Raw genomic sequence first — 8,767 nt, forward strand, 5'->3', positions numbered from 1 at the left:
TTTGTGTTATTTTACAAAATTTATTTTATACTGTCATTGTATTTTGTAACTTTAATTGTTGTTGGCATTAATATTTTCATTCACTATTCTGTTCAAAAGCATGCGATCAGATAAATATTTGCGCTATAATGGTCATTTTTGAGCAATCCAGTAAGAATCTCATCGTGCGACAGAAGGCAAATGTGTTCGGCATCACGCGGGGAGCCCAAAAATGGCAAAACTCGCTATGGCACATATGGGGCCTGTTTGACCAAGTCAAACAGGCCCCATACGCGGCCTTGGTCAAATAGGACCCATATGTGCCATAGCGGCTTTTGCCATTTTTGGGCTCCCCGCGCGATGCCGAACACATTTGCCTTCTGCCGCGCAGTGAAAAAAAATCATTTGACCACTCAAATTCACATTGAACTTGCATAAACTGATGGAAAGCATCACGTAACATGTATAATAACATGGGAATAGTAATAGAACATAAAAATATCTTTTATTCATTGGCCTCAAAGGGCAAAGATTTACAAAATGATTTAGGTTACACCAAATGAACCTAAACAACATCTAGGGCCTAAGGGAGGGATCGGAGCGGATGCGCTTGGCGAGTGCAAGGTCCTTGTTCATCACTGTTACTCTTTTGGCATGGATAGCACATAAGTTCATGTCTTCAAAAAGACCTACTGTCATTTGCTCCGTTGCCTCTTGAATTGCTCCCATAGCGCCTGAAGTAAAATGCACATCACTCTTGTAATGCTGTGCTATTTCACATACAACATGCTGGAAGGGTGCACGGGGAATGAGATTGTCCATAGTGGTTTGGAACTTGCGGATCTCGTAAAGTGCCTTCACTCCTGATTTTTTGCACCTCTTAATCTTTGGGGGACCCTGCACTAGCCTTTGGAGATGGCTCCATGCTGCTTGTCCGCTTTGAACTTCTTTTGCCTCTCCTGCCTTGCAACCACCTCTTCAGACTCCTCTTCTTGTGTCTACTGGGTCATTCGAGGTGGCCTCTCGCGCCTAGGGGTCTACTTTGTCCTTGGTCTCTTTTCCTTTTCACGAGGCTGTGAGACAGCAGGCTGAGCTCGTACTAGAGGCTCCTCATATTTGATCATCTTGAGGCACAGAGGGTTGATGGTGCTCTTCCGTGCGGTCTGCTTGGTTGGAGGATTGGGGCCAAGGTTCATTATATCTGCGAGCCCGCCAAATACTTCCTCTTGTTGTGGCCCCTATAATCTCTCCATCTCCTCTCTTTGCCTTTCTTTCTCCCCTTATTGGTCTAGATGCTCCACGCTAGGACCCCATGGAGGAGGGAGGGGCAGTTGATCAGGATTGATTGGACTATTTTTCCCCTCTCGGGAGACCTCTCTAGTTCCATGATTAGTTGTGTGGAAGGACTAAGAGGACCCCTCATCGTGCTTGGATCCTTCATCATGCTGGGATTGCTCATGGTACTGAGATCCTTGGGATCCCCCATGAGCAAATGGTGGGGACTCGTATTGCTTGGACTCCTGATGATGAGAACCACCTTCAGATCCTTGGTGATCATTTCCCTCTTGGCCATTGGGGCTTGCAGTGTGTTCGGAGGCCATGGCGTTGTGAGGAGGACAACTGGTAGGAGTTTAAATGGCATCCAGTGGGTCTAGCAGTTTGTGAGAGTGCTCTCAATGGAAGCAAGAACGGAAGAGGGAGAAACAGAGAGCCACACAAGTTTTGGTGGGTGCAAAACCACCCTAATCTTTTTTTTCATTCATTTATATATGTGTTTGAGTATTGTACATAACCAGGGTAAAGGCACAGTGACCTTTAACCCCCACAACCTCCCACTTAAAGGACAATGTGCCTTTAAGGGAGAATAACTACTGAGCATACTATCCAATGCCCATCAATACATGACAATACCCAAACCGCTGACTAGGTAGACTCTTCGTCAGCATATCTGCAGGGTTATCATCTGTATGAACCTTGACAAGCTCTATGCGCTTGTCCTCAAGTACCTCCCTGATGAAATGGTACCTAACCTCAATGTGTTTGGTCTTTGCATGAAAGACCGGATTCTGTGCTAGTTGAATATAGCACTCATGGAATCACTATGCAATGTCGGTACACCTGTATGAATCCCCAAATCTCCCACTAGCCGATCAAGCCATATAGCCTCCTTGCAACCCTCTGTGGCTGCAACATACTTAGCCTCTGTGGTAGACAAAGCAACACACTTCTGTGCACGAGACATCCATGACACTGCACCACCTGCAAAGGTGAACACATAACCAGAAGTGGATCTCCTACTATCCACATGCCCTGCATAGTTTGAATCTGTGTACCGAAGTACATGCATGTCTCCTCTACCAAAGCAGATGCACATCTCCTTGGTACCCTTCATGTACCTCATGATGCACTTAACTGCCTCCCAATGCCTCTTTCCTGGATTAGCCATATACCGGCTAACAACTCCCACTGCAAATGCAATGTCTGGTCTAGTAGCTATCATAGCATACATAAGACTCCCAACTACTAATGCATAAGGAACCTTGGCCATCATGGCCCTTTCCTCATCTGATTTGGGACTATCTGTATGACTCAGTTTCACATATGGAGGCAATGGAGTACTCACTGCCTTCCCCCCCTCCGTATTGAAATGCTACAATATCCCAAATCCTTCATATCAAAGGCCTCATGCAACTTGGCCTTTAATGCATCTAGCTCATAAGTATTCTTGCTAGCCAATATCATATCATCCACATATAGTGCGAAGATTATCAGGCTATTATCCTTAGCCCTTTTAGTGTAGAGGCAATGATTAATTTCACTCCTTCTAAAACCCTGGGACCGAATGAAAGCATCAAACTTCTGATACCATTCTCTAGGTGCTTGCTTAAGACCATAGAGACTCTTCTTCAGCTTGCAAACTAAATGCTCTTTGCCCTTTTCTTCAAACATTAGAAAAAAAGGGAGCTCATTTTGGGGCCTTTTAGAAGAGAGAGAAAATAGGCTCTCAACCAATCAGGAGTGGGCCAACGTAACATTGAAAATTCAACAAAAGAAGATGAAAATAAGAAAAAGAAATAGTACTATATGTTTGTAGAAGCATGTCACATTAATGAGGTGATCTGATTTGAATCTTTAAAGAATTTATTTCTGTGTAGAATTTGGTGATTCTGACACCGCAGATGCATCCGGAACATCCCAAAACCCCAAGAACGGCATTGGAAACATTGGAATCGGACATCCGGAGGCCCGAAAACGGCCAAAAAGGGGCGAAAATCGCGATTTGGCACTTTTGCAAAAAAACGCGATTTGGCACTTTTGAGATTTCAAAAGTGCCAAATCGCATTCTTCAGCAACTCACGTTTTTCGGCCTTTTTTGGCCGTTTCCAGGCCTCCGAATGTCCGATTCTAGCATTTCCAATGCCGTTCTCGGGGTTTTGGGCCGTTCCGGACGCGTCTGCGGTGTCAGAATCACCAAATTCTGCACAGAAAAGTGTTGATTTTAAGCCCAAGTTAATACTTGTTTATAGTAATTTAAACTTCTTTAAAAACATGTCCATAAATATCTTGTTATTAATACAATAAAAACACTAGAAAGATATTGCCATATGATATAAACGTGTTTAATAGGTAATTATTCATGTATAATATTATTACATTGAGAGTGATTATGAGGGATGTTTCTTAAAGGAATTATTTTTCAACACTTTTTTTAGGTAATAACAAGGGTACAAACAGATGTCTATGAATAAGAAGATTTATGTTATGTAAAATGAATGAGTGACTAGTTTGTATAAAATAAAAGTGAAAATACCATGTTTCCTAAAGAAATAATATTTTTTAAATCTCTTGAAAAACACGCTCGGATAAACCTACTCATAGTTTTTTGCTGGTAAAATTGACGCATCCCCCCTCCATCTCCACCACCCCCTTCCCTCTCCCCCCTCCATCTCCATCTCCACCACCCCCTCCCCCTCCCCCCTCCATTTCCACCTCCCCCCCCCTCCCCCCTCCATTTCTACCTCCCCCTCCCCCTTCCCCTTCCCCCTCCATCTCCACTACCCCCTCCCCCTCCCCCCTCCATTTCCACCACCCCCGCCCCCTTTTCCCTCTCTCTTTCTCTCTTTCTCTCTCTCTCTTTCTCCATTTCTCTCTCTTTCTTCTCTCACTCCCTCTCTTTATCACTCTCTCTCTCTTTCTTCTCTCTCTCTCTCTCTCTCTCTCTCATCCTCTCTCTCTCTCTCTCTCTCTCTCTCTCTCTCTCTCTCTTTCTCCCTTTCTCTCTCTTTCTTTCTCTATCACACTCTCTCTCTTTCTTCTCTCTCTCTCTCTCTCTCTCTCACTCTCTCTCTCTCTCTCTCTCCCTCTCTCACTCACTCTCTCTCTCTCTCTCTCTCTCTCTCTCTCTCATTCTCTCCCCCTCCCCCCCCCTCTCTCTCTCACACACTCTCTCTCTTTTCTCTCTCTCCACTCTCTCTCTCTCTCTCTCTCTCTCTCTCTCTCTCTCTCTCTCTCTCTCTCTCTCCCCCTTACCCCCCCTCTCTCTACCATCCCCCTCCCGCTTCTCTCTTCCCCCCTTCTCTCTACCATCCCCCTCTCGCTTCTCTCTTCCCCCTCTCTCTACCACTCCCCCCTCTCTCTACCACCCCCCTCCCCCTCTCCCCTCTCCCCCCACCCCCCGCCACCCCGAGGCGGCGCCTCGTAGAGCCACCTGCATGCCAGTGGCGTGCCCCCGACGGAGCCGCTAGCGACTGCGCTGGCCTAGCGCACACGCCTCGACGCTCGCCTATGCCCTCCCCGCTCGTCGCCCTGCCCACACCCTCCCTTGCAATGCTGCCTTGTCCCGCCCGCGCCCTCCCCGTCCGCCCGTGCCCTCCCCGTAGCGTTGCCTTGCCTGCGCCCTCCCCTGCCATTTGCCCCACCCGCGACCTCGCTCCCCTGCACCCCCCGCGTGAAACCCCCCCCTTGCATTGCCACCGGGGAACCCTGCCCACAGTCCAACAAAAAAAAGAAAAAAAAAGAAAACCTAACCTAATTTTAGTTAGGTTAGTGGGTTAGTTAGGTTAGGTTAGTTCAACTAGATTAGGCTAGTTACTCTAACTCGATTAGGTTAGTTCTACCCTAGGTTAGTATTAACCTACTTTAGTTTAGTTTTCCCCTCAATTAGGTTAGATTAACTGTTCAATTAGTAACTAACTACAGTTAGTCAAACCTCCCAGTTACAATAACAAGGAGGATCTATATTAGTTACCCTAAATAGGGTCACTTGGTTTCAACCCCTCAGTTGGACTTAAAGTCCATTCACACCACCATTAGGACCCCCCCACAAAGCAAAATTTACCCCTACTTTAACCCCTCGAAACTCATCCGTTTGGGACCCAAACTGAACCCCGTTTGAACCCAGAACTCACACACAAAAACGACTTGCTACGGGGTATTTTTCCAACCCATTGCACACCATTTCAGCATCCCTAGCACTCGTTCATTTGCACCCCCGTGTGGGCCTCGTTTCACACAAATTCGATCATATCTTCACACCGTGACCTCCGATTAATGATCCGTTTACACTAGCACATTTCCCTACACATGTAGGAAAATCTTAGGCACATTATTAACACAAAAGTCCCTACACAAACTAACACCACTCTAACCCTCCCAACAACACTACATCCATACCTGCACTTGTTGCAGAGACACCCTTGGCAAATCTCGCCCAATCTACATGCAGCTGCATTTCGACCAATGCCTTCGATTCCAACGCTCACCACATCAGCATATAACTCTGCTGCAACCACCACCCCCGCCAATCCTCTACCTCGAATCCCCCCCTGAGATTCAACAAGTCCCTTTAACTCCTCCATGCCCCAACATGGCTGGATGCTGTCATGACCATGATGGGGATATCGACCTTGATGCAGAGGTTGACAATTTCTTCAATCAAAGAAATAACAACAATCAAGGCCGATGCCCCTTGGGAAAACTGGAACTTCCCAAATGTAATGGTAGGGGAGATCCAGCCCGCTTCCTCCAGCATTTTGATGCCGCATGCCGGGCAATCCCATGAAACCAAGGTGGCTTGGTTCCCCATGGCCTTAACTGATGAAGCATTTGAATGGTACCTAGACCTTCTCATGGAAGAACGTGCCACATGGGACCTACTTCAAACAGAATTCAAACGACACTTTCAAACAGAGAGGCTACAAGATGATCCCACTATCCAACTAAGCAAGCTCGAATAAGGCCGGCGAGAAGATGTATGCACATACCTGGGTAAGATGAAGAGATTAATTGCCAAATGTGACCCACACCCAGATGCAAAGTACCTCACGGCATGGTTCATTGCAAGACTCAGAAAGAAAATATGAAAGGATATGAAAAAGATAAGCAGCTATGAAACGTTTAGTGCTGCTCATGCGGCTGCCATTGACATCGACGATGGCATGACAGACTCAGACACTAGCAGTGATGACGGCAGATCTAGTATCCGAGATAAGCACTGCAAAAAAGGCAAATCCAAGTCCATTGCTGAAACATCAAATGAAGATCGCCTAGAGGCCATGACCTTGAAGCTGAAAGAAGATATGATGCAGGCCATGGATAAAAAAACATCACTTGTCTCAGCCACCAACTCAAACATATCCACAACGAGAAAATGTCTGGTGTCCACACTGCATGGCAAATCATATAGCAAATGAGTGCCCGGTCCTTAGAGCCAGGATCACTGCACAAGCAAATCCACCACCAAGGTTGTGGTGCCATATATGTGTCATCGGCGGCCATGATGAAAACAGTTGCATCTTCAACATACGGAACAACTCGCCTCGACCTTAACAATACCAAGCGGCACAATGCCAGTATACAAGCAACTGACAATTGTACAAGCGCCCCTAGCTCCGAGGCTAAATCTTGTACCCATTCGAACACAAGTCCCACAAATCCTCAGGAATCCAAATCCACGACCATATCCAAGAGCACCAAACCCAGCTCCTCAGGCAGTCCCAATACATCAATTACAAGCCGAGGAAGTAGACTCGCCATTTGAGTATGAAGCAGAGTACCCAGTGTACTATGTAGAAGGTGTAGAGGGTCTAATCCTAGTTTAATCAAGTACATCCCAACACATATCGCACCCCAATCGGTTGTGGAGAAAATCACCGGATCGCAGAGTGCCCTCATCGTGGTAGCCCAGCTACTTTCCAACCACTCTACAGAGATTGTGGCATAGGACATGCGTGCATGGATTGTCCCATGAAAAATAAGATCCCAGAACAAACAGAGGTTAAGCCTGACATCCCCACCAGCATCATTGGGGTGGACCATTAATGTTGGGTCCGGCAAGTATAAAATCACAACCTGTCAATGTAATTACATGCCAATAGAAAGAGGCCACCAAGGACCCTACTATTCCAATCCAACCCAAGCAACTTCTGAAAAAGAAAGCACAAGTGCCTCCACCTCCGCCAAGCAATGAGCAGCTGAGCTCATCCACATCAACTCCCAAGCCTCAAATAAAAGAAGCTCCATACTTGAATGCAGAGGTGGTGAAGGCTCGTTTTTAGGCACTTCAACAATGGGTACAAAATGAACAAGCTCAATTTGAGGCTAAGAAACAAGCTCAAGACCCAATCCATTACTTGGCCCCACAAAGTATTGATACTGTACTCGAGCCTTTGTTCCAACAACAGACTCTAGAGCATAATGTACCGCCACGTCAACTTGAAGGAGCCACACTCTCTAGCATCCTGAGTTGCCCTGTGCCAATTCCCATCGGAATCCTATTACGGAATTGTCCCAATCTCTGGCAAAGGATGGGTTGAACTCGCAAATCCCCCTCCACCTATGAACGACATTGAAGATATCGCTGTGCGGATGGGTGAGAGAGATGACATCCACAACATTACTGTGCCTTTGATCCACAAGGCATATAATGAAGTCCAAGCCATAGTGGATGGTGGAGCAGGTGTAAATGTCCTATCCAAGGAGCTCTATGACGAATGGGGTCTCCCACCAATGCAAAAGGCCAATTTTAACATATGCCTTGTCGATGATTCATGGGCTAAACCCTTGGGGATAGTGAATGGGGTGTCCAGAAAGATCACAGGAGTCTGCTTTTCCCTTCAATTCACAATCTTGGAGCTCCCCAAAAAATCCTATCAAATCTTACTGGGACATCCTTGGTTACGGGAAGCATCAGTCCTCCATGATTGGAGAACTGATAGACTGACAATCCAAAATCAAGACACTGCAGTCAGGGTGAATGTGGGGACAAGAGATTTTAAACCAATTGTGCCTAGAGCATTGGATGACACATCTTCCACGACAATCTCAAGCAAATCAGCTCCCCTGGAATAGCATGCCATAGCGGGTGACTACAAAGCAATGTCAATAACTGGATACAAACATTGGCAACCATCGACAACTACCATTCATTAGACCCCATCTTCTCACAGATAGATGCTAATGCGCTATAGGTCAATCCTCCACCGACACATGAAGAACCAATCGATCTAGAAATGCCATTCTTTATGGCTGACCTCGAGTGGGATAATGAACCTAAAGAAGGTACCAATACCAATGATGACTCAGATTTTCCTTGTGACCTTGAAACAGAGGCTACGAATGCTAAAATTGAAGATCAAATCTTTGATAATGACTTAGCCATTCTGCATGCCCTAACGGCAGTCAAGCTCCCAAAAGTTGAACCTCCACAGTTGAATAATAGGAGAAGATCCCGCAAGAAAGCTGAAGGAGGAAATCACAGAAAAGCCAAGGCCGAGCACTTCAATGAATT

Source organism: Dipteris shenzhenensis, chromosome 15, assembly GCF_047967505.1.
Source record: "Dipteris shenzhenensis isolate YYH24624 ecotype China chromosome 15, Dip_SZ_1.0, whole genome shotgun sequence".
NCBI classification, from domain to species: Eukaryota; Viridiplantae; Streptophyta; class Polypodiopsida; order Gleicheniales; family Dipteridaceae; genus Dipteris; species Dipteris shenzhenensis.